The sequence below is a fragment of the Macrobrachium nipponense genome, chromosome 1 (assembly GCF_015104395.2).
Source record: "Macrobrachium nipponense isolate FS-2020 chromosome 1, ASM1510439v2, whole genome shotgun sequence".
NCBI classification, from domain to species: domain Eukaryota; kingdom Metazoa; phylum Arthropoda; class Malacostraca; order Decapoda; family Palaemonidae; genus Macrobrachium; species Macrobrachium nipponense.
The window spans coordinates 186,649,163-186,677,041 of NC_087200.1; the positions used below are offsets into that span (position 1 = coordinate 186,649,163).

The window sequence follows — 27,879 nt, forward strand, 5'->3', positions numbered from 1 at the left end:
AGATCTGGCAAATTAGAGGCCGATGTAACTGGTCTTAGGGCTATTTTAGAAGAGTTAAGGGGAAAACCTCCTTGACACTTGTTGCTTTCTCGGGACAATTTGTTGTCCTTTTTAGGTTCCCTGCTTGTGGCAGAGGAAGTGCCAATGGCCTCCCTCCCTGTTAGCCATACCCTTTGATGGTCCTTCTGCTGTTGGAAGTACAAGGAAGCAGGGTGTTTAGGTTAGATGTGCAGAAGTTGTTGGTCATTTGGGCCTCATTAGGCCTATCAGGAGTACCAACCTTAGCTGGCCTGTTACCCCACTTCATGTCTTCGCAAATTCCAGTGTTGGCTACCATGACAGTTCCTAGCCCTTCCGTCCTCCACTCTGCCAGGTCTTGCTCTACACCGTCAAGTGCGATATCACTGGTATTTAATACACATCTTCTTGGATTGCCTCCCGTTCAGGCTACAGCAGTACCAACGCTTATGTACAGAGTTCGTCTGCTCCCATAACATCACAGCTGGCTCCTGCTATGATGTCATCTGCTGCGGCTCATGCTGTGAACTCTTTCATTCAGCTATGTTTGACACAATCAATTTGGTCTTTTGAGAGAGTACGGCTGTGTTCTTAAGAGGAGGCGGTGTAAGTCTCTTTCTTCGTCTTCATCCTCGTCGTTGTCTTCTAGTATTTCTTCCCCTGTTCGTTTGAGGATTAAAGATTTTGTAACTGATCCTCTCCCCAAAGAAATGAAGGACCATTTCCTCTTCTTTGCCTTTAGCAACACCTGTGACTTGTCCGCACACATATATATTCCCGTAGATGATGTGTCTTGTCTGTCAGTCTCTCACCCTCAAGAATCTCATTCTGAGAGGAACACTACAGTAGTAGTTACTTCTCCAATTTGTCCTGTGCAAGTTCAGAGAAAAGACAACAAGGCTCCGATCAAGAAATCTCGAATGGTGGATCCTCCTCCTGTCCATGTCTAGAAGTCATCATATTGTTATAGTTCAGCTATGAGAGACATTCTTTTATTTCACACTCATGTCTGACCTTTCAGAAGTCCAGTAAGTCCTAGGCCTTCCAGACATTTGTCATGCCCTTGCTCTAGATTATGTTCGACCAAAAGAGATTGTGATTCCTCCCCTGATTTTCACAGACATGGACATGTGAATAGATGGGCCACGAAGATAGAGACGGATGTGTGACTAGACATGGCCGTGAGGTCAATAAGGATACAACTGTGGTTCTACACAGATAGAGACGGATTGTGGCTAACCATGGCGTGGTTCTACACCAGATTGTTCGGGTTTGCTGAATCACTCTTCTTTGCCACGACAACACTCCTCATCACGATCTTCAAGGAGAGACCACTACCGACATTCATCTTCTTGCACCCAAGGATGTTGACTATTGCCCTTCCAGGTTACAGGATGATGCACATCTGTCCATGGGAAGAAAGGTTTTTCTGCATCTTGACCAGTGGATCCAGACATCTCTTTCCTCTGCATCAGGTGTTTGAGTCTACAAGAATGTCAGGGTCTGATAGATCCTATGTTCCTGCGCTAAACCTTGTGGAATCATTAGAGAAGGCAGATAGGGATCCTTGTGTCCATAAGCAGAGGATTTGGAGATTCAGGAGTTTTCTTTCTTATGCAGAAGTTAATGAACACAATGAAGGCGGTTACCTAACTGACAACCATTGCAGTGCTTATAAAACTGCTATGTGAGATATCAGCTTAATAATCTTTGTGTTTAGGTTATTTTTAGTTATGAATCCATTAATAAATTTTTTATTTTTGGCACTTTGTAGTTTATTAGAATTGTTTTATATTTTAGGGTTTTTTTTTCACTTTAGCATACAGGAATTAATTTTTCAAAACCATTTTCAGTAAACCCAAAATTATTTAAATGTTACTTGTCTGTGATCACAGATATTGAATTTATTACTGAAGAATTGCAATCATCAACACCTTTGAATTTTTGCAGGGAATTTTAGTCCAATATGTTGGAAACATCAAGAATGAAGCCAGCTTTAATTTAGAGACGTGGTTTTTCCTTTTTTCCCCCACAATAAATATCGTCCCCCTTTTGACAAATCAGTGATAGGATTATTGTAAGTGTAACCTGTGTAGTTTTTTATACAGTAATGTTTTTGATGTACATATATATAATATATTTTTGTTTTCATGGTACCCTATTATTTTTAAAATTTAAAACAAACAACTTTGTGAAAAATTAATGAAAATTAATTGTTATAGAGTATGTAATATTTCAGATTTTCCACTTTGTTTTTATATAAATTCATACATGGCATATAAATTCATACATGGAAATAATAGAAAGCTAAATAATTAAATGAGGATTGTTTTGACACATTTTGAAAGCATTTATGCCAATATATTTCTTGCTGAACTTGTACAATAGCAGTGTCTAAGCATTCAAGTATTTAATATCCCAGATAATATAAGACCCTTCAGAGTTCAGGTTATGGTGTGGTTCATGCTGCATTTTATCTTTGTGTGATATTCTGTTTTATTAGAATTTATCATTGATGTTATTGAATTTGTTTTCAGAGTGTTGAAGTTGGATCTGACTTTGATGTTAAAGAGCAAGTCTTCCGAAACTTGGGAGGGGCATTAGGTCCAAATAGTGATATAACAGTCATAACTCGCTGGACAGGCGCTAAAAGTGACAATGTTGGTGGTGAAGAAGAAGAGGAGGAGACTGTGCAACAACCTCTCCTATTATTGATGGATCCTGTTGGAGCAAAAGTTGCTGAAGAAATAACCCTGGAAGCTGGAGACCAGGTTTGTTTTAAACATTGTGGTCCTTTTGTAAACTCATATTTTTTTCTAGACTTGTTTCTTAATAAGATTTTGTCTAATATCATTTGTTCCTTGATCAGTTTAGCTAGTCATGCTATAATGGAAATGTTTGTAAAATCTAACGAGTTATCTTTGGCTTGACGTGTCATCAGTGATACTAACATGCATGCACTTGTACTCTACTCTTGTCTTGCCATGTACATCTGTTCTATGGCTATTGTCTTTCCCTTTGTGGACCTATTGTCCATCTATCCACTTATCCTCTAACTCTTCCACACACTCTTTCCTGCTGAACATATAACTGTGCAGAAGTACCTTCTTAACAGGTATCATAATCATAAGAGTTGAATTGAACTTCCGTCTGAGCCCATGAGAGAATAGATAAACGAGTATCTAAAAACTCAACCTTCTGGGATTAAACACAATGAGACGTGTCCAGATTCATTGCATTCGTGGAAGGTATAAAGAACTGTCTGTTCAAGTAAGAAACAACATAGGCCTCAGGGATTTGTTACTACTCCTCTCTCCCTTTGTTAGAAAGAGGAGTAAGTGCTTCTGTGAAGCAGATTTGTTTATTGTACAGGAACAAACCAAATAACTGCGACCAGTATGGCTGCCATACTCACCTGTATCAGACCAGTTCCATCTTATGACATGTTATATTCTTCAACCCGCCTGCAGAAAGAAGAAAGGAAAAAAGAGAAAGGAGGGACCAGCCATCTGGACCCAAGGAAAAAAGTGTCCAAGGACCTGTGGGCAGTGTCCTTCTGGTAAAGGAAGTGAATGTGGTCTGCTGAAGCCAAGAACCAGCATTCAAAACCCTATGAACAGACAAGTTCTTCTTAATTGCCAGAGAGGAACTCATTCCTCTGAAATCTTATGCTTTAGCCTGCACAGACTCTGTGACAGAACTATCTGATTAGGAGTATGCCTGCTTAATCACCTCACGTGGCCAGAATGAAAAGATCTTGGAAACTTCCATTCTGGACCGACCGGTGCTAAGATAGTCTATGACACTTAGACCTTTGGTCAGGGCAGAGTTCTGACAGGACAAGGCAAAAACTCCTATGGATCACTGTCCACCAATTCATTCAGGAGAAGAATGAAAAAGAGAGAAATTTGCGATCATGAACTGAGAGATTTTGAGTCTCACCTACAAAATCCGGGACAAGTTTGAAGGCCACAGACCACTTGCCCCTGGTGCTTTTACTGTCATAACCCAGGCCATGAAGTTCACCCGCTCTGTTTGAGGAAGCTAATGCTAACAGGAAAACTGTCTTTAAGAGTCAGATTCCCGACTGATGAGTAAGATCGCAAATTGCACGTTTGAGCTTTCTTGTTGAAAAGGACTGTTCAAAACTCCTGAACAACACCATGATTTCCCAGGATGCACAGGATTTACCCGAAGGTGGCCCTGTAGTGCCCAGAAGCTGAGATGCTGTGAAAAACAAGAATAGAAAATCCATTATCCACTCACTGTAATACTGAGTGGAGAGAAATACTGTCAACACCCCCACCATGGTAGTTGGACTACTTGCCCTGGTAAACTGCTAAAGGAGACCTCCTGAGATAGCTGGACATGTGTCCTGCTGCTTTGCAAGAAAAGCTTCTCACTCTCAGGAGATACTCGATGGTCCCCGGCTGTGAAGCAACAGAGATCTTACCGACTGTTGGAGCATTTCCACGAGACTAGCAAGAGAGGTTCCATAGAGGATTTATTTGGAACCTCTGACAGAAGATACAGAAGTTCTAGGAACCACTTTGCCTGTGGACACAGAGGCACCACCAAGGACATCCTGAAATTCCTGGGTCTCACTACTCTGACTTGACTGATGGCAGACTACTCTGTCCAGAACCTGACCGATCTGGCAGAACTAGGGGAAAGCGTACCATAGAGATTGTGCCAAGGATGCAGAAGAGCATCCTCTACTTGAGGAAGAGGATCCTAAACCTCCAAGAAGTAGACCTTGTTACGTATATAGTAGCCTTGAGAGAGGCTAGATACGTAAACGGAAGTAATTTAGGGATTTCAAGAGGGAATTGCTTAAACTTACCGTAAGCTGAAAGTTATTATTAAGTTCTTTAGAGGGAAGGTCGCCAGAAAACTCAGCTCGTTACTTAACAACTATTTATTTACTAAAAGGCCCGTGCTGGGCTGGAGAAAAAGTAAATGATGGCTCCGTTGAGCTGTTATAGCTGGTTTTCATAAACTTGGGGTAATGCACACTTGCGGGCAGAGACGGCACGTGACTCATGGAATCTGGAAAAGAATCCCAGATTAAACGAGATAAAAGGAAAAATGACTTCTTGCTTTGATTAAGGCTGATTAATTCTCTAACATTGGGGAAGGTAAACTCGAATGGTTCACTGAGGTATGCACGAAAGCTTGGTCTTTAACAAGTCACAAAGGGGAGCACGTGGCCCGATGGGGACAAAGGGCTTTGATGTAGAAGGGGTAAAAATGAGAATTGAAAATGAATTTAGCAAGAGTCGTATGGTAGTAAAAGGTGCTGGGTTGAAGTTTACACTTTCAGACGTACCTTTATGCAATATTTAGTGTATCCTTGTAGAAGAATGCGGCCTGACCTCTGTTCAGGTCTGGGGTTCGTGTCCACCAGTACGTCGTGGGTAGGCCTAATTTTGGGAGGCTGGCAATTTGACCTCTGTCCGAGATCACGTCTCGCAGCCGACTGAGAGCGATACTGGTTGTTTTCGAATCACGGGGCTTCCAAAAACCGCCTCGAGCATTGCCTGAAAGGTGGTAAACACAACGCCAGCAAATTGGGAAGGAAAATAGGTCTTATTGTAGAAGTCCCTAAAATCCATCTCGAAGCCTAGCTACTCTTGTGACTTGCCTCTCTTACCCTAAGCTTCCGTCAGACCGGAAATATCATTCCTACGACATACCCACTCTCCCAACAACAGTCGCTTCAGGAGAAGGCATGGCTGCTACTTTTATAATTAAATATAACTAAAACTCTGCTGGGAAGGCGAGGCGTTCTATAGACGTAGCAACCTACAGTTTCTTGGTGAAGAGAGTGGCAAAGAGATCTAACATGAGTCTTTCCCAAAGATAGAACAGTGAATCACTATGTTCTAAGAGATCTAACATGAGTCTTTCCCAAAGATAGAACAGTGAATCACTATGTTCTGATGCAGAGACCACTCCATACATAGGACTTTACCCCAATGGCTAGGTTGTTGGCCACCACATTTCTCCTGCTTGGAATGTAGCTTACCATGGGCTCCACAGAGGTGACGACTCCACACGGTGCATTTTGACTGTTAAATCAGTGGGGCTGGCGATAGAAAGTAGTTTTTCATCTCCAATCAACAATTCTGGGACCATGAATAGAAGACCTCTAGAATCAGAGGTCTAACAAGGACGTCCAAGTAGACTGAAAAGACAATAGGATATGCCACGGGGATGTCCTAAAACTCGGAACAGATATACTCAAAATCTCCTACTGTAAACTTTTGCAGGACAAAGTAAAAGCACTGTAGACCTGGGAGAAGTCCTTGGGCTGCCAAGGAAACGTGCATCTTCAACAGTAGACTTCCTATGAGGTGATCCCTCATGATGTTATACAATCAGTATGCTACTCATTAGAGGAGTCGTTCTATAGTGATAGTCACCTGGTCGGTCCAAAACGAGGGTTACAAGATCGCATTGGATAGTTCTGTCACAGAGTCTGTGCAGGCTAGAGCATATGACTTCAGAGGAATGAGTTTGTCTCTGGCAATTAAGAAGAACTTGTCTGTTCATAGGGTTTTGAATGCTGGTTCTTGGCTTCAGCAGACCACATTCACTTCCTTTTCCAGAAGGACATTGCCCACAGGTCCTAGGACACTTTTTTTCCCTTGGGTCTGATGGTGACAACTGCCCATCAATTTATGTAGCTCATCCAGTGCTCTCCACAGGACAGTTTGTATCTCACCTAAAATGATTGCGTGTGAGACGGAATGAGGGAGATGGCTGGTCTCCTTCTCTTTTTTCCTTTCTTCTTACAGGCAGGTTGAAAAATATGACACATCATAAGCTGGAACTGGTCTGATATAGGTCAGCGTGGCAGCCTTACAGGTTGCAGTTACTTGGTTTATTCCTGTACAATAAACAAATTTGCTTCTCAGTAGCACTTACTCCTCTCTAACAAGGGGAGAGGGGAGTAGTAATAAATCCCTGTGGCCTATGTGGTTGTTGTTTGAACAGGCAGAGTTCTTTTTACCTTCCACAAATGCAATGACTCTGGACATGCCTCATGTGTTTAATCCCAGAAGGTTGAGTTTTTAGGTATGTACTTGTTTATCTATTCTCTCACGGGCTCAAACCCCCTTCTTTAGAAATCGATCTTCTCAGAAGGGTGGTTAGGTGGGCTGAATCCCAAGCCAGTTCAGGGTACTTGTACCTCCCTCCAAGTATGAGTCTATCCTATTGTTAAGACCGAAGGTTTGTTCCTTGTATGAACAAATGACAATTTTTTTTTAATCAATTTTTTTTTTTAATGGTTAGACGAGTTTGTTCCTTGTATGAAACAAATGACAATTTTTTTTAATCAATTTTTGTTTTTTTTTTTAATGGTTAACCAACCTGAGGTCTTAACTGCCCACCTCTAGCTGCCCCTCTCATATCCTTTGTTGGAAGAAAGACTGGTGCATCACAAGGTTCCAAGCCTGGTTGGTGATCAACATCCACCTCGTATATGCAGGAGTTGCCAGATGCCACAGATTTCTTGCTTAACAATCTTCGATTGGTTTTAACCGGTTTCCAGCTGGCTCTAGAAGAAATTATCCTATTGTTAAGACTCAGGTTTGTTAGCTATGAAAATACAGATTGATTAAAAAATTTGTCATATTTATTGAAAGCACTTAGCAAGGCTAGGCACTTTATATCCCCAAGTTTTAGAGTGTGGTGTAGTATAATTTTCATGCAAAATGTTATTCTGTTGACATGTCTCTCAAGGTTGACAAGCATCATCAAATTCTTCCTGGATAATGGTCATCCAAATTTTATTCTGTTTTCAGGTTGTCTCTCACAAGTTTGATATGCATAAGCCACTTCTTCCTGGATCTTGGTCAGTCAGAGTGATCATTGACAATGTTGTGATAGCTACGCACACATTTGTAGTTCTTCCATATCAGTTTATGAATGGTCGCCAGATAACCATCAAGGAAGCCAGGTAGAGAGCTCTTTCATAGTTCTTGAATGTACTAGTTCATTTTCTATTTCTAATGCTAATTAGATGGGATTTTCAGAGCCTTTCTATTTTCTTTGACACAGTAGATGGTTTCTTGTATACTGTTATTATTATTATTATTATTATTATTATTATTATTATTATTATTATTATTATTATTATTATTATACATACTGGAAAATCAAGATGCTGTAAATCCAAGGAGCCTATAAGAGGAAGTAGCCATTGCATAATATAATGTTTAGAAATAAAGAATAAACTATAAAAAAAAAGAAAAGAAAGATAAGTAAAATAAGTGAATTGAATAAGACAATATCTAAGCTATGCAGATATATATATATATATATATATATATATATATATATATATATATATATATATATATAGATATATATATATATATATATATATATCAATCAATCAATCAATCAATCAATCAATCACTCAATCAATCAATCAATCAATCATCTAATCTATCTATCTATCTATCTATCTATCTATCTATCTAGCTATCTATCTATCTGGGCTCAACCTGTGTCGTCCCGTGAAATGCTCCTTATAGCACTCATTTCTAAGGTATAAATATTGCTAAATATACAAGAGAAAAAGCCATATGAAATGCCAGGGTTATACCCGGCTCGCTCACCCTCATAGGGCGTCGGTATGGTATCTGGGGCGTGTGAAAACCACTACCAGAGGTCCTCTGCCAATTAGACTTCTCCTTTCTCAAATTCCCCCGCTCTAAAGAGGGGCCGTTCCACGGCCATCTACTGCCCGCTACTGCTACTACTCACGCCCTGTCCGACATTCCTTTAATAGCACTTTTTGTGATCGCACGTGAGTGATATCATGGCAGGTTTTTGCGTAATTTCCAAGATGTGTGATCATCAGGAAGCTTCCTCACGTAAGTTGAGTACTGCAATTGCCATTTTTGTTCACAGTAGGGTAGCGATGCAATTTATGAGTTTGTTTTTGATTGATGATACGTAGCGGGAGCCCAGCATGACGCCGCTCCCGAGTCAGCCATCTTGTGTGCTTCGCTACCTGCGTGCATATTCATAACAATATCATGACGACTTTCAATCAGTTCTTCATACTGATTGTTGTCGTGTTTAACATTAATTTAAGCATTTGTTAGGAATTTTATGATATTTGCATCAGATAAGATTGTTCCTGACGTGAGTGGATACCCTAGCCTACCCGACCAGACCAAAATTGGTTTTGGAAGGTAGGCTAGGCAAGGGATACCGCGACCCCTTTTAGTTAGTATACACTGACGATACCAACCGATTCGTTGGTTTGGTTGTATAGCCAGTACTAGAGAAACGTATTCCTGGCTCGTTTGTAGGGGCTAGTCTTTACCTGACCAGATCAAAATTCGATTTTTGAGGGTTAAGTTAGCCATTATAGTGGCCTCCTTGTGATGTCCTATAGAGCCACCCTGGCCTACCTGACCAGATCGGAGTTATACTCCAATTTTGGAGGGTTAGGCTAGTTGCTCAGAGCCACCCTGGCCTATCTGACCAGATCGGTGTTCCGATTTTGGAGGGTAGGCTAGCTGCTCAAGTGGTCTTTCACACTCTCGCCCCTCCCCTCTCCCCCTTCTCACATCAGGACCTCCTGTTTTATCTTATCAATTGTTTATTATTTGTAAGTGCGTGCCTATTTTAAGTCTTCTGACCCTTTGGTGTAGGTTGGTTCACGGCTTCTCGGAGGAGTTGTCCCACCTGACCAGTTACCTAGACCAACCGACCACGAGCGTGCCACTCCTCTCGGCACCTCCCTCCCTCCAGGGCCCACTTCGGTGGGGCGATATTGGCTCGCTATACATTACCTTCTGGTAATAACAGCTAGAGCCGTAACCTTGATTGAAGGGGAAGGGGGATGTTTGGGGGAGTGGGATAGCTCTTGATGCTCTGCGGGTATTACACCGGTTGGCGTCCACCTCGGCGAGATATGGATGGCCACCTAACTTGTCGAGATGGTATATGCCGGGTTGGATTACCATGTTTTCGCCACTCTATCCCCGGATTCCTATTCTTTTGCTATTTTCCCACTCCGGTGGGGCCGGAACTGGGCTAGAGAATTTGTTCCTATTACATTGACAATAGCTACAATTCCCAAGTTGAGCAGGCTCAGGCCTAGGTTTACCTATTTTCCCTGTTTTGTTTCTCCTACTAGGCCAGACCCGGAACTATAATTATAGCAATAACGAATGGGCGGAATACAGAGTAGGCGAAGACAGACAGTTTAATTAAATAGTTTTAGAGTTTAGTTTTATATTTATACCTCCAGGGTATGTTTCTGGTTTGTTTTTACTACGATGGCTATATATCACCCCATCGGGTATTCTGGGACCGGAACAACCCATACCAAGTCCCGTCGCTCCCTCCTTTTTCAACACTCTGTCAGTGATCTCTGCTTACCACTCCGGTGGGGGCGGATTGGGGCTAAGAGAAGCGCTCCCAGAATAGTACTGGGAATTGCTACTCCGGTGTGAGCGGACTCAGGCCAGGTTTATCCTTTCCCTGTTCTGCTCGTACCAAGGCAATCTTGTTAAGGCACTCACGACGAGAGTGAGATTTTGGATCCGGAGCACGCGGGAACTTGAGGAGATGAATTAGTATATTTATTAGTAATGTATAGTAAACACGCATGTCCCGCCAGACTCGACTCCGGCGGGTTTACTTAATGATACTCATCCCGCCGGATGCAATTCCGGCAGGTCCATTTAGCGATACTCATGTATCATTTAAACTTACAGATGGTACACTGTCAGGAGACTGCATGCACGGCAGTTCTTCAACAGCTGTGCGGACATGAGGTCTGCAGGTCCCATGCTGGGTGTGCAATCCAGGTGGATGACCTCCTGGTGTGGCACAATGATGGCTGCGAAGTGTGTTATACACTTGTGACTGACCGCACTAACGAGTCGGTAGGTACTATTTGAACTAAATGATACTCTGAGAATTATATTGAGTTACATTGAGTTACGTAGATCAATATGGAATTATGGATCAATAGACATAAGGACAAAAGGTCCTGATTCGACTATCTCTTACAGACTCCTCAGGCCCTCAAGGCTGGTTCGTTGGCAACCCTCAAGATCTGGGTCGGCGGATTTGGTAGGAACGTCAAATCCAAGCAGCCCTACATGCTGTCAGAGGAGATGTGCTCCCTCCTGTACCCCAATGCGAAAATGTCGGCAGCTGTAACGGCGGATGTGACGGCTCCTATCATAGCCAAGATCCGCGAAAGAAACCCAGGTCTTACCGGAAGAACTGGAGGGACTAGGAGAAGAGGTCATCGAGGAGGTAGCAGCCATCAGTCTAGAGCATGAGCCGATGGTCGTCGACACACAAGGACAAGGTAGGGAGGTAAGTGAGGCAGGTGGTATCCGGACTAAAGTTCTGTCCTTTAGTCGGTCTCATTCTTCTTCCTTCCAGGGATTTACCGGGAAATCCACGAACCATAGGGACAGGTTGTGCTCGGTAATCCCGAAGATAAAAACCATTAAGAAGCCTCTACCAAAGGCTAACAAGCCCCCAAAAACCCCCAAAACCTCCCAAAACAAGCCTGCCAGTACGTCATCAGCTTCTAAGCCGGTGGCGGACTCGGCTAAAGCTGCTCCCCCGCACCAGAGGTCGAGAGCTAAAGGTTCCAGAGCCAGACCATGGAGTCCGGCTTTGACCCAGCAACCTTTTCGAGTCTGCTTATGCAGGAGATGGGCAACTTGGTTCAGACCAAGTTCCAAGAAATGTCATCTCAGCTCGTTTCAAGCCTAGAGACGTCGGGACAGTCCATTCAGTCCTTGACCCAAAGGCTGCAAAATCAGGAGAGCTTGATGGCGGAACTCCTCCGGTCCGGACACACAACAACCCTTTGTGGTGCCAGATGCATCAAAACTCCTGCCATTCGTTAACAACAACCCATGGCGGCTCGCAGTCCATGCCCCATTCTCAGAAGGCATGTTGACAATCGAGGGATGTGGGACCCGGAAAGTAGAAGACTTTGAGTTCTACCCGCTGGGATGGATAAGGTCCCAAAGGAGACCGTTATCTTCCCTTGAGACCAAGCCCAATCGGCATGGGTTCATACTCTAACAGATTGGAAGTGTGTCAACACCAAGTTGACACCACATAAAGGCACATACACTATGTTCATGGTAGGGGACGAAACTCCAACTCCATGCACATCAAAAGTCGTAGAGCTGACCTTGCAGGCGGCAATGGATGAAAAACCAATGCCTCAATCAGGGAGACAGACCTAACCTCCCTGCTCTTTCCAGGAGACCTGGAGTGCTGGGTGGATGCCCCAGCAACGTTTACAGTAGGAAAGCTCAACCCAGACTGTGGTTCCACTCAATTCAGCGAGCGACTACCTAGGCTCCTGGAGGCTATGGTCAAGGTGGAATATGAGGCAAGATGTAGACTGATTAGGTCCATCAACTCAGTCACTACAGCGGAGATGACATCCCTTGTCTACGCTGAAGAGCCTCTATTCAAAGTCTTAACGAAGTTACTATTACAAACCCTTTAGTGTGATGTATATGACTTCGTCGTAGCAAGAAGGAACTGCAGGAAGCACGTCTTAGCCGATGCTTCTATCAGACATGAGCCCAACAGGCTCATTAAAGCTCCAATCTGGGGAGCCAACCTATTCGCCATGAGGGTATGGTGAATACTGTTCTCGGGAAGCATCCAGGACAAACCAGAACCTACAAGTCCGGTGGGGTCTTATTTCCAAGAGGAAATTTGAACCCTCCAGAGCGCATCCCAGAGGCAGAAAGAGGCCTAGGAAGTTCCAGTCCTAAGCTGTGGTACAGGCAGTCCCTGTAGCCCAGCTTAGCCAACCCTCTCTTCAAAGGCTCAGCCCCAGCAGCAATTTGTAGTGTTGCAGAGCCAGACGTCTCAGCAACCTCAGAGTTCGGCTGCGTACGTCTCATCTCCGGCCTTCAACGCCTCCTTTGAAGCACAAGGGGCGTTTCCAGGTTATAACAGATTTGCTAGGGGTAGCAGAGCAAGAGGGACTTTCCGCCAGAGGCGGAGTTTCCGGGGGAGCCGGGGAGGTAGGCCCTCATCTAGCCAGTGAGAATCCCCAGGTAGGAGGGAGGCTGTACCTCTTCCGGAACCGGTGGAAGTTTAGCAAGTGGGCTCACAGCATAATATCAAAAGGACTGGGGTGGAGTTGGATAAAAGGGCCTCCTCCACCAACCAATTTCTATCAAAACCCAACGACGGACCTAGTAGACTACACCAAAGACCTTCTTCTAAAGGTCATAAAGAAAGTCAAATACTTGAAATTTCAAGGACGCCTGTTCAGCGTACCAAAAAAGGACTCGGACAAACGAAGAATAATTCTGGACTTGTCCCATCTGAATTCATACATTCAATGCGACAAGCTCTGCATGCTAACTGTCTTAACTGTCTTGCAGGTGCGGACTTTACCTCCCCGTGGGGCCGTCACCACCTCTATAGATCTTACAGACGCTTACTATCATGTCCCGGTAGCAAGGCATTTTTCTCCATTCCTAGGCTTCAAACTAGGAAAGCAGGCTTACGCCTTCAAGGTCATGCCATTCGGGCTCAATATAGCACCCAGAATATTCACAAAGATAGCAGAGACAGTAGTACAAGAATTAAGAGCTCAAGGGATAATGCTAGTAGCCTATCTAGACGATTGGCTCATTTGGGCAACCAGTGACAAGGAATGTCGCAGGGCAACAACCAAAGTAATAGAATTCCTAGAATACCTAGGATTCCAGAAACGGCATCACGTTTTCAATGGTTGGGAATACAATGGAACCTGACCACACACAAGCTATCTATCCCGCCGGAGAAGTGCAAAGAGATAGCGAAAGCCACGAGACGATTCCTCAGAGACAAGCAGACGTCTCAGAGGAACCAAGAAAGAGTCTTAGGTTCACTTCAGTTTGCTTCAGTAACAGACCTCCTGTTAAAAGCCAAACTGAAGGACATCAGGCGAGTTTGGCAGACAAGAGCCAACAAGAGATCCTGGGACAAATCTCCCGGATCCCGCCGATATTGCGGAAGAGACTCCATCCTTGGACGAAAGTTACAAATCTAGCAAAATCAGTACCGATACAATTTCCTCCGCCGGCGTTAGTAGTCCACACGGACGCCTCACTAAGCGGTTGGGGAGGTTATTCCCCAACTTCATATCAATGTACTAGAAGCCATGGCCGTTTTTCTGAACCCTAAAGTACTAACTCTGGCCAAGAAAATCCACATCAGACTAGTTTTTGGACAGTGCAGTAATAGTTCACTGCATAAATAGAGGAGGTTCCAAGTCGAGCCACATAAATCATGTGATGGTTAGCATTATTTTCACTGGCATGCGGAAAAAACCATTGGCCCTACCGGTCAGCCACTCACCTGGCAGGAGTAAGGAATGTTGTCACGGACGCACTGTCAAGGACAACTCCACTGGAGTCAGAATGGTCTCTAGACGCAAGATCGTTCAATTGGATTTGCCGACAGATTCCGGACCTTCAAGTAGACCTGTTTGCCACGGAATCCAACCACAAACTATAGTGTTATGTGGCTCCCAATTTGGACCCTCGGGCTCACGCCACAGATGCCATGTCCATAGATTGGAACATTTTGCAGAGGATTTACCTATTTCCACCAATAAACCTCTCTTTCAAAGGACAGATAGTGCTGGTAGCTCCCAACTGGCCAAAGAGCAATTGGTTTCCTCTTCTGGTAGAATTGAGACTCCGCCCCAGGCGGATTCCCAACCCGAGGCTGACACAAATAGTACAAACTCGGACTGTCAGCTTCCTCAAAAATTCAGAATGCCCTAACTTTATGGACTTCATGAAGTTTGCGGCAAAAAAGGATGCCAATATTGACCCTCTAAACACATTGTTCCTAGAATCAGAATCAGAAAAGAGAATCGACGCTACGGCAGTATGATTCAGTAGTAAGAAAGCTAGCCACCTTTCTAAAAGACTCAAGGGTGCAGACAATGACTACGAATCTGGCAGTTTCATTCTTTAGGACTCTGTTTGAAAAAGGTCTAGTAGCTAGTACCATTACTACAACTAAATTCGCCTTGAAGAAAATATTTCAGTTTGGCTTTAGTATTGATCTAACAGATTTGTATTTCTTGTCTATCCTGAGAGCTTGTGCCAGGCTGAGACCAGCAGACCGTCCTCACACGGTCTCCTGGTTTCTAAATGACGTACTTAAACTAGCTTCAGACACTGATAACGAATCATGCTCATATTAACCTTCACAGGAAAAACATATTTCTAGTAAGTCTGGCCTCAGGGGCCAGAATATCTGAACTGTCGGCTCTCTCCAGAGAACCAAATCATATTGATTTCCTCCCGTCCGAAGAAGTTCTAATCTCTCCAGATAGAAAATTCCTGGCTAAGAATGAAGACCCACAGAACAGGTGGTCTCCATGGAAGATTGTCCCTCTTCCACAAGATCTATCTCTATGCCCTGTAAATATGTTGAAAACCTATCTGGACAGAACTTCTAAAAAGTCTTCAGGTCCCTTATTTATTAGAGAGAATGGCGGAAGCATTTCCCTGAAGGCGATCAGACAACAAATTCTTTATTTTATTAAACAAGCCAACCCAGACTCGGTTCCATATGTACATGATATCTGGGCGGTGGCTACCTCAGTTAATTATTCTCATCATATGAACTTTGATGACCTTAAGAAATATACGGGTTGGAAATCCCCGACAGTATTTAAACGCCACTACCTAAAGTCTTTAGAGGCCCTTAAATATTCAACAGTGGCAGCAGGGAACATCGTTCCCCCTGATACAGCCTAGTTATAATAATAATGACTATTCTTAATGGTTAGTAACTACCTTTTAGTACTTTCTCTCCTACCTGCCTCGCTTATATTCCCTATCTTTTGCCTTGGCCCTCATCTGGATTGCACATCAACCCACTCCTGTACTGTATATATTTGTGGGATATTATTCTGTATATAGTTATTTTTGTACTACTTGGTGATGGTATTACTTTGGTCATACCAGTTTTGTACATATTTACCTTTGTTTATGATGTTATAAATTTAAGGATCATTATTGATAAGGAACTCTATTAAAATGTGTTATTAGTCAGATAAATTTTATTTCTCCTTCCAGTAGCTTCGCTTACACTGTACTTACCAAGCTTGTGTGGCCAATTCTCTGTTACTATCTCACGGGACAACACAGGTTGAGCCCAGAAAGGGGATTTTGACAAAGGAAAAATCTATTTCTGGGTGAGGACCTGTGTCGCCCAGTGAACCCATCCCCCTCGCTCTTCCTCATCCTGAGCTGGCCCAAGCTTGGGTGCTATTTCAGGAATGTCGGACGGGGCGTGAGTGGTAGCAGTAGCGGGCAGTAGATGGCCGTGGAACGACCCCTCTTTAGAGTGGGGGAATTTGAGAAAGGAGAAGTCTAATTGGCAGAGGACCTCTGGTAGTGGTTTTCACACACCCCAGATACCATACTGAGGCCCTATGAGGGTGAGCGAGCCAGGTATAACCCTGGCATTCCATATGGCTTTTTCTCTTGTATATTTAGCATATTTATACCTTAGAAATGAGTGCTATAAGGAGCATTTCACTGGGCGACACAGGTCCTCAGCCAGAAATAGATTTTTCCTTTGTCAAAATCCCTTATATATGCATGTGTGTGTGTGTGTATAATCTACTGGTCATTTTACCAGATACATGTAAAATTGGAATAGCCACTATGCCCCTCTTAACTTCTCACATTCTTTGTTCATTTTTGGATACGCATGTAATTTCAAAGCCTTGAGCTCCAACTTCAAAGAAATTTGAAGAAGTCGTGATGTGGGAAATGAACCCATATTATGGTGTCGCAGATTTGTTTCCTGCTAGTGGACATCGTGACTTCTTCAAATTTCTTTCAAGTTGGAGTGCAAGGTTTTGTAGTTACAAGCATTTCCAAAAAAGAGCAAGGAATGTGAGAAGTTAAGAGGGCATTGTGGCTATTCCAAATTTACATGTATCTGGTAAAAATGACCAGTAGATTCTACACACACACACACACACACACACACACACACACACACACACACAACACACACACACATGCAGAGCACATCAGCTGTTTCTGGCTATATGCATCTACACAACAAGCATAATATGATACTTTTGGCATTCTCTTTTACTTTTTTAAACTTAACTAGAAGATGGGATAGATAAAGAGATGGAGGAAAATGGGTTAGCCAAACAAAAAAATGGAATAGATAAATAGGAGGAAAAGAGGTTGACCTATTGTTATTTGGTCTTGTAAATTTAACTCACATGATACTTGAGATACATGATAGAATAATTTTTTAAGGGGAAAAATTTGGGGGTCACACCTCACCCTACCTCTTCAACGACTGTAAAATGAGTATAACAGTCAATTTGATAGTTCAAATAAAGGTAAGTTGTCATACTAAAACAGTTTAATATCATTACAAACAAAAATACACCTCAAACCATCCCAAAAAACCCCCCAAAGTCATCATCTAGCAACTAATTAAGTTACCTCTCTATACGTAAGCATTGTTGTTTTCTTTCATAGTACCATTTCGTTTTCTTTGTTGTGATAAAGTATTTATTTACTATTTATATAAACAAACAGTACTGTAAAGTAAAATAAAATCCTTCTTGTTAATATAAATTATAAACTGCAGGACAGTAAAAGCTTTAGCATAATCTTTTAGAGTTGAAAGCAATGTAAATTAATAAAGAAACAGTAACAATAAATTTTTTTTACATAGCTGTACAATAAACATGGAAAATATTTGTGTAAAATACCAGATTTTGGGCATAGGAAAAATCTATTTTTGGTAGTCGCTCTTGAGTCCTCAAGGAGTTACCCTTCCATGGTCTAACCAGAGCTCCATGGGGACCAGACTACAGTAGATCCCCCATATTCGCAGAGATGGGTACCAGACCCCCCGCGAATAGCTAAAATCTGTGAATACTTAAAACCCCTCTAAAAAAAGGGATTTTGACGAAGGAAAAATCTATTTCGGGGGAAAGACCTGTGCGCCCGGTGAAAAATCCCTGTAGCTCATTTTTCAGTATCAAATATAACCTAATATATACCAGAGGAAAAGCTTACCATGGTATGCTGAAGTCTACCCTCAGCGCGAGCAACCTGAAGGGTGTCGGTATAAGTAAAGGGGTGAAGTGGTTATTCACAGATCCTCTGCCACTTAACCCTCTTACGCCGAAGCCTTAAAAATCAAAATCTCTCCTGTATGCCGGCGCCGGTTTGGAGTGAGCGTGGAAGCGGAAAAAATAATTTTTTCAAAAAATCACAGCGCGCCTAGTTTCGAAGATTAAGGGTTCATTTTTGGCTCATTTTTTTTTTCCATTGCCTGAAGTTTAGTATGCAATCATCAGAAATGAAAAATAATATCATTATCATATGTAAATAATGCGATATATGGTAGCGAAAAAAAAAAATTCATAGATAATTGTATTCAAATCACGCTGTGCAAAAAACGGTCAAAGCTAACGAGTTACTTTTTTTCCGTTGTATTGTACACTAAATTGCAATCCTTTTGATATATAATACATAGTAAAACAATAAAATCAACACCGGAAAAATATTATCACAAAATGATGTATGAATTCGTAACGCGCGGACGTAAAAAAATGTTATTTTCAAAAATTCACCGTAATTCTAAATATTGTTCTAGAGACTTCCAATTTGTTTCAAAATTAAGACAAATGATTGAATATTACGATACTGTAAGAGTTTTAGATTAGAATTGCAGATTTCGACCATTTCGGACGAGTTAAATTTGACCGAATGTCGAAATTTTTATATATATATTTTTTTATATGCACATTATTTCGGAGATGGAAAAAGCTACAACCTTCAATTATTTTTTATTGTATTTTTCATGAATTTGCGCACATTTTGATATATGAAACTCTATAAAAAGGCTAATATGAAAGGAGCAAATATTAGGATAATGCGATGTACATATTTCGGAGACTTGCGGCGCGAATCGGCGCGCATAGTGAAGGTAAATATATTTTTCAAAAATTCACAATAAATCACAATATTGTTTTAGACTTCAAATTTGTTTCAAAATGAAGAAAAATGACGGAATATTACTAGGCCGTAAGAGTTTTAGCTTACAATTGCGTTTTTCAACTATTTCGGTAGAGTCAAATTTGACCGAACGTGGTTTTTTTTCTATTTATCGTGATTTATATGCAAATATTTCGAAAAAAGAGAAAAGCTACAACCTTCAATCATTTTTAGTTGTATTCTACATGAAATTGCGCACATTTTCATATATAAACTTTATGTAACAGCTAATTTTAAATGGTGCAAAAATTTCGACAATCGCACAAAAAATTCTGATTTTTTCGGAAGAGTTACCCGCGCGAACGTAAGGAAAATGTTTTTTTTTTTTCATAAATTCACCATAAATCGAAATATTGTACTAGAGACTTCCAAGTCGTTGCAAAATGAAGGTAAATGATTGAATATTACTAGAATATAAGAGTTTTAGCTTACAATTGCGTTTTTCGACCATTTCGGTAGAGTCAAAGTTGACCGAAAGTTGAAATTTTTGCACTTAACGTTATTTATATGAAAATATTTCGAAACTGATAAAAGCTACAACCATGGGTTGTTTTTTGTTGTATTGTGCATGAAATTGCGCACATTTCCATATATAAAACTTTATGTAACGGCAAATTTAAAAGGGTGCAAACATTAGGAAAATCGCCACAAAAAAAATATATCGGAAGAGTATCGCACGAACGTAAGGAAAAAGTTTTTTCATAAATTCACCATAAATCGAAATATTGTGCTAGAGACGTCAAATTTGTTGCAAAATGAAGGCAAATGATTGAATATTACTATAATATAAGAATTGTAGCTTACAATTGCGTTTCTCGACCATTTCTGTAGATTTTTCCTTCCTCAAAATCCCTTTTCTGGGTTCGACCTGTGTCTGCCGGTGAAAACATATAAGAGAATACCATCCAAGCCAAATAGAGCAAACCAGTATAAAAATGGAGGTTAATAAAACCTTAGGTTTAAATAAAATGGAATTTAATGACTAAACTTAATGTAGAAATAAACTTATTTACTACTTAAAGTATGGCTTAAACTACGACTTAAGAGTAATATATACAAAGACTGGTAATACTAAGGTACACATGGTACGTAAAGTGACCTGGATGAATATGTACAGACTGGGACATAAAAGTTATGGGTATATAATGAATATCAGAACTATTATATACATAAGTTCCGAGGACGGGATGGCCAGGGCCAGCCCGGCCCGGAAGAGGTAGGTTGGTGGGGAATACGACGAGCGTCGGGCAGGAAGGAGAGTATTAGGGAAAAAGAAATAGAAGGGTTAGAAGGAAGTTTCTAAGGCACAATTATTCTGGGGAAACTACTTCCAGCTGCCACTGTTGGGAATTTAAAGGCCTCTATATTTCTGGGCTCAGCTCGTGTCGCTGCGCGAAATATCCTTTAATCTATTATTTCTAGGGTAAATGTACTAACACATACCAGAGAATAAATAAATAAAGAAAAAAGGTCAGTATAACTGACTCGCTCACCCTCCAAGAGGGTGTCGGTATGAACACTATGGCGAGTGAGACCACTACCACGAGCCAAATGCCAATAGAATTCTCCCACTACAAAATCCCTCCCAGAGGAGAGCCGACCACAGAGTGGGTAGCAAGTTACTACTACTACTCCATCCCATGCTGCCGACTGCTGCGCCTCTGGTGGTCATCCTTTTCAGTTAGCGCACACGATACACACGTGCCCTTTTTTACTCTGTGTTTTTTTGTGCCCTTTTCTTTGGATTTATTTACCATGGAGCGTGCAGCCATCGCAGCAGCTAAGTTAAGACTCAATGTTTATTGCTAGTTGGTTATTTCCGGCCCTGAGCCCGTATTTTTTGCCGTTTTTTAGGTATAAATACAAACTCTAGTCGGAAGCATGCAGCATGGTTCTGCCTCGTGGTGGGTTCGTTCTTGGTCACCCATACCCAGAACATCCCCTTATTTATGTACGCTCTATTTTAATTATCCGCTTTGTTTAGGGTACGGTCTACACGGTTTTGTCATGCATGCATGTCTTTTACCTTATGTAGGCTCCTTCCATCCAGACCCTAGCCACGGCTCTTAGTATCGGCCTCGGCTAGCTTTGAGTGGTAGACTTGCCTTCGGGTTAGTCGTACACTCCTGGATTTTTTCTCCTACTATGTTGTTTTCTTTCTTTCATTATTATTATTCATTTGAATTATTTATGATATTTGTTTAGGTTAGTTAGGCGTCTGGCTTGCTTAGCCTAGGTCATGGTTGCTTCCCGATAGCATCTCTCTGATCAGTTGGTTATGGTCCATTGGGCCTATATGCTACCGCTCATCAGTTCGGTTGCTTCCCGATAGCATCTCTCTGATCAGTTGGTGTGTTCTAGGCTTAGTTGTCTCTGTTTTGTTCTTACCGCCCCGTGGTCACTACGTGATCACGAGGCAGCCAGACGCCTGTCCAGTCACCTTCCCCCCCTCCCGCTCTTCTATAGAGTCGGGGGGGTGGGTCGGTCTGCCCTTGCTCGCTCCGCATACCCGAGCCTGCCTCCCTCTCTCCCCCCAGGCGGAGGGAGAAGAGGGACGGGACAGACCCAGACTGGACTCGACCTCTCCGGCTTCTCGGTCCGGCCGGATGGTAACGTGGGGGGGACTGGCCTTTCCCCCCTCCGTTTGGCTACCCCCCGTTCGCTTCCGTTTGCTAGCCTGAGTCTGTATGTCCTCTCGCTCTTTCCCACCTTACTAGGGCTCCTTTACCACCGGAGTCCTGGCATCCAGCGGAAAGGTGCTAGTCCACCCAGCATGGACCGGAACATACAGTTGGTCTCTCTACCTCTCCGTCTCGCTGAGTTACAACACTCCGCCACGCACTGGACTTAGTCCGGTACGTTCGAGTTTTAGGTTTAAGTTTTATTAGGTTAAACTATTAAGTTTATCTTAAGTACCTTAAACCATCCCCCCTCCCTTACCTGTCTCACCGGATCTCTCCGGGGTTATAGCCTATTCAGGCGATTAAGGGAGGGGTTATGCCCAAAATTTTCCGAGCTCCGGCATGCAACGGAGTTCTTATGTCCTTTAGCCTGTAAGTGATAGTCTTTAAGATACTCATGTGTCTTTCCACTTACAGACCACCAACTGTGAGCATCCGGGATGCGCCGCCACACTTCAGGACCCTTGTGGACACGAAGTTTGCCGGTCCCATGCTCCATGCGCGACTCCGCACGGGGACATCCAGGTCTGGTACCACGAGACGTGTACCATCTGTTACGATCTGGTGAGCCAGCTCTTAGACGGGGTAAGTATTCCAACTCCGGTAACTGGTCCTCAGTTGTTATAATGCTTAAGTTTTACATTAATCACTAACTTAAGGTAAAATTCAGGGGGTCTTATAGCCCCTATAATTTTAAGTTAAGCTTTAAGTTGATTTTAGTTTTAAGTTATTCTTAAATCTAATCAATACCCTCTCTTCCAGGCTCCGGCTGTGAGGGTCGGCGGTTTCGGGAAGAACGCCGCCAAGGGTATGCCCTACATCCTTGAGAAGAGGTTGGCGGTACTAATCTTCCCCGGAGGCAAGGCGACAGGCTACGTCGACCCAGCAGAGGCGGCCCCGACTATCGCTTTCATCCAGCAACAGCTGGCTGCCTCGTTGACAGACCAAGGCCAGGACATCTCCTCGGAAGTCGCGACGCTTGACATTAATGTGGAACCTATGGTAGGTGTAGACGACCTGTTGGTCGAGGTAAGTTCGTTGGACACCCAAGGGATACCCTTGGGTGCAACTGGTTCTTCTACTCCTGCAACCTCTCCATCCTTCCAAGGCTTTACGGGTAATGAACTTTATACTTCTCCTGACGCTTCAGTTAGACCCAAGGTCAAGGGTCAAGCAGTGAAAACCTTGACGAAGACGTCGTCGTCGTCTAAGAAGACGGCTTCGGCGTCATCCTCTGCTCGTAAGTCTCCGGCTAGGAACCCCGGAGCAGAGAGATCTAAAGCTTCTGGGTCCGGCTCTAAGTCCTCGAGGAGTAGATCCTCCAGGGAGAGATCTCGCACTCCAGCGGAGTCGTCAGTTCCGCTACCCTTGGTTCCAGTTCAGAGCCACCCTTCCACCTCCGCTACAGCTCCGGCTTTGGACTCCAACGCTGGTCTGTTACAAGTGGGCGATCTGGTTGGGTCTCTGAAAAATAGCATGGAACAAATGATCTCTCGGTTGTCTGATAGGATTACCTCTCAGGGACAACATTATAGCCGGACTGAGCCAAGCTCCTCTAGCCTCTCCTCCACCTTTCAGCACAGGTGGAGCCCAACTTCCCCCGTATGACTCTCTACCTCCGTTCTCAATGAACAACCCGTGGAGAGTAGCGTCATACGCCCCCTTCCAAGACGGGCTCATCTCTATCCCGGAATGTGGAACTCGGAGGATTGAGGACTTCGAGTTCTACCCGGAAGACCTTCAGCCCCCGTTCATCGGCTACGCCAGGCTCACCGCCGCAGCCATGACTCGGGATGATAAAGTACCAAAGGAGACAGTCCTCTATTCACGTGACCAGGCTCAAAGAGAATGGCTCAGGTGTCTAGAGGACATGGATTGTTCCAACACGAAAATCCAACCTTTTAAGAGTCCGTTTACGATCTTTACGATGGAAGAGAGTACCCCGCTCCCTTTCTTGACAAAGATCGCGACGACTACTATTCCAGCAGCCCAGAAGGGGGACTCCATGCCTCAACTGAAGGAAGCAGATCCTACATCTCCTTTACTTCCTTCAGCCGGTGAATTGTGGGAAGATTTACCTAACACCTTCTCAGCTGGCAAACTCAAACCAGACTGTGCTATGGAGCAGTTTGGTGAGAAGCTACCTAGGCTTCCAGATAGCCTTATTCAGGCGGAATTTGATGCCAAATCGCGGTTAGCCAGGTCTATTAATTCCATGGCTATGACCGAGGTGGCTACCATTGCCTATGGGTCGGAACCGCTCTTCAAGCTTCTTACCAAATCTTTGACTCAAACGGTGCAGTCTGATATGTTTGAGTTCGCCACTGCTAGGACGAATTGTAGGAAGCATGTCCTACAAGAAGCAACAATTCGGCACGAGCCGAATAAGTTGCTTACGTCAAGCATCTGGGGAGCAGACCTCTTCCCAGAAGCAATGGTTAAGGAGGTTCAGTCAGAGGCTACGAGATTGAACCAGAGCCTTAAAGACCGTTGGGGTCTTACGGCCAAGAGACGACAGGACCAAGCCGGTAAGGGTAAGGCTCAAAGGAAACCTAGACGTTTCCAGCCCTACCAGAAGAAGCAGCCACGCTTCTCTCAGCAAGTTCCGGCTGTTCCTTTAGTGCAAACAGCCCAACCTTCCACCTCCAAGGCTCAGTCGCAGCCGATTTATGTTATCTCTCCTCAGCCTCAGCCCTCCACCTCTTATGCTCTCTCTCCAGCCTACAACCAGGTCTTCGAGGGTCAAGCTTCACAGAAGTATGACCGCTCGGGTAAGGGAGGCAGAGGTAAGCGATCCTTTCGTGGGAGAGGATCGGAGGTCCCTTTAATAGGGGAAAACATTTCAGGGTGGGGAGGCCGAGGAGGCTACCAGAACCAATGAGGAATTTCAGGTAGGAGGGAGGCTGTTTCACTTTCGCCACCGGTGGAACTTCAGCAAGTGGGCTCAGAGCATTGTCTCAAAAGGCCTGGGTTGGAGCTGGTTAGCGAACCCACCCCCATCCAGACCTTTCCGCCAACTTCCTTCCAAGGAATTGACGGAGTACGCGGAGGATCTCCTTCAGAAAGGAGCTATAGCGAGAGTCAAAAGGTTAAAATTTCAAGGACGCTTGTTCAGCGTGCCAAAGAAAGGCTCACAAAAAGAAGGGTAATCTTAGACTTGTCCCGCTTAAAAACTTAGCCATTCGCTGCGACAAGTTCAAGATGCTCACGATCTCGCAGGTGCGGACTTACTTCCCCGTGGGCCGTCACCACCTCTATCGATCTTACAGACGCTTACTATCATATCCCTATTGCAAGACACTTCCGTCCGTATCTGGGCTTCAAGATAGGAGACCAGACATTCTCCTTCAAGGTAGTTCCTTTCGGGCTCAACGTAGCACCCAGGGTGTTTACGAAGCTGGCGGAAGTAGTAGTTCAACAACTCAGATCGCAAGGGGTTATGGTAGTAGCGTATCTCGACGATTGGTTGATCTGGGCTTCAACAGTCGAGGAATGCAACAAAGCAACACTGAAAGTGATTCAGTTCCTGGAATATCTAGGCTTCAAGATAAACAGGACCAAGTCAAGACTCACTCCAGAGTCAAACTTTCAGTGGCTGGGCATTCAATGGAATCTATCCTCCCATACTCTGTCGATTCCATCAACCAAGAGGAAGGAAATAGCGAAGTCAGTCAAGCAATTTCTAAGTCACAAACTGGCGTCAAGAAGAACTCAGGAAAGGATCCTGGGTTCACTCCAGTTCGCATCAGTGACGAACATCCTAATGAAAGCCAAACTGAAAGACCTAACCAGAATCTGGCGCTCACCGAGCAAATGTCAGGTCCAGGGACAAATTATCCTCAGTCCCTCTGATTCTAAAGAATCGACTCCGGCCGTGGGCGAAAGTCAAGAACTTGTCGGTGTCACCTTCAGTTTCCTCCACCAGGGATCACCATCCACACAGACGCGTCTTTAAGCGGTTTTGGGGAGGATATTCCCAGTTCAAGAAGGTTCAAGGAAACGTGGTCACCTCAGTTTCGTCAGTTCCATATAACGCTACTGGAAGCAATGGCAGTGTTCTTGACTCTAAAAAGGTTACGTCCGCCAAAGTACTCCCACATAAAGCTAGTCCTGGACAGCGCAGTGGTAGTACATTGTATAAAACAGAGGAGGCTCCAAGTCACGTCATCTAAATCATGTCATGGTAGCCATCTTCTCCCTGGCGGACAAGTTCAGTTGGCATCTCTCCTCCACTCACATAGCTGGAGTGAGAAACGTCATAGCAGATGCTCTATCCCGATCAGTACCTCTAGAGTCGGTAAATTGGTCACTGGACAACAGTTCGTTCCAATGGATTCCTTCAGAGAGTTCCAGGTCTACAGGTGGATCTCTTCGCATCTCAAGCGAACCACAAACTCCCGTGTTATGTGGCCCCCAACCTGGACCCTCTGGCCTATGCCACGGACTGCCCTGGGCTCTGGACTGGAACAACTGGGAGAAGATTTATGTCTTTCCTCCAGTGAATCTTCTCATGAAAGTGTTAAACAAACTCAGGACATTCAAGGGTCAAGTGGCTCTAGTAGCCCCAGACTGGCCGAAGAGCAATTGGTACCCTCTAATTCTGGAACTGGGTCTTCGCCCTCTTCGGATCCCCAATCCCAGACTCTCCCAGTCAGTACAAACGAAGACTGTGTTCGCTTCCTCAGGGATTCTCAAAACCCTAACTTTATGGATTTCATGAAGTTTGCAGCGAAAAGGGATGCGAATATTGACCCTCAGAATATTCTCTTCTTGGAATCCGATAAAAGAGATTCAACTTTGAGACAGTATGATGCTGCTGTCAAAAAGTTAGCAACCTTCCTGAGAGAATCAGATATTAGGATCATGACAATCAATTCAGCTATATCCTTTTTCAGATCCTTATTTGAAAAAGGCTTAGCAGCTAGCACGATTACGACAAACAAGTCAGCCTTGAAAAAGATTTTTCAATTTCGGTTCAACATAGACTTGACGGATTCCTACTTCCTACTTCTCGTCTATTCCCAAGGCATGTGCTAGACTTAGACCTTCTGTAAGGCCTACATCAGTATCATGGTTCTTAAACGATGTTCTAAAGCTGGCTTCAGAAACTGATAATGACACATGCTCGTTTATAATGCTCTTAAGAAAAACACTATTTTTATTAAGCTTGGCCTCAGGAGCTAGAATTTCAGAACTGTCGGCTTTATCCAGAGATCCGGATCATATTCAGCTCCTTCCCACAGGGGAAGTGCTACTTTTCTCCGGAACGTAGCTTTATATGCTAAAAATGAAGATCCTTTGATGAGGTGGGAACCCTGGAAGGTACTACCCCTTCCACAAGATGTATCTCTTTGCCCAGTTTCACCTTAACGAGCCTTTCTGTCCAGGACCTTCCTCATCCTCATCGGGTCCTCTCTTTAAGAGAGAAAAAGGTGGCACTTTATCTATTAAAGGCATCAGGCAACAAATCCTGTACTTCATTAAACAAGCCAATCCTGACTCTTTCCCAAAAGCACATGATGTCAGGCAGTAGCCACCTCAATTAACTATTTCCAACATATGAACTTCGATGAGTTGAAAAAGTATACTGGATGGAAATCGCCGACAGTGTTCAAACGTCATTACTTAAAGTCCTTGGAAGCTCTGAAATTTTCAGCAGTAGCAGCGGGTAACATAGTTTCCCCTGACTCTAACTAATCTTTAGTAGAAGATCCAGTCCTCCTTTCTACCTGCCTCACCCATCAGTTTTCGTCTATTCCTGCCTTGTTCATTTACGGTCACCTTGTGTCTTAGCTGCTTTTATGATGATGTGGTGGGTGTCCCTTATTTTTTTGCTAGGGACACTCACAATTGATTATGGATATTGATCTCATGGATGTCATCCCCTTATTTTTATGCTAGGGGATACATCTTATTTGTAATGGTTACGGGTTTTGTATATTAAGTCATATACATTCCTTTATATATTATTATTGTTGAGTTTGTTTTGTTCAACTTATTATGTTAATTGCTCTGGAATTTTGATACATAGCTTTACACAGATACCATTTTGGTACATATATGCCATATTACCTCGTATATACGTAAATTACCTT

At 43.4% G+C, this 27,879-nt stretch overlaps 1 protein-coding gene across 1 annotated transcript in view; it reads left to right on the forward strand.

Moving 5' to 3' along the window:
- The window catches only part of LOC135219926 (xylosyltransferase oxt-like), a 313,007-nt gene that overhangs the window by 226,847 nt on the left and 58,281 nt on the right, over positions 1 to 27,879 (forward strand). The window lies entirely within an intron of this gene.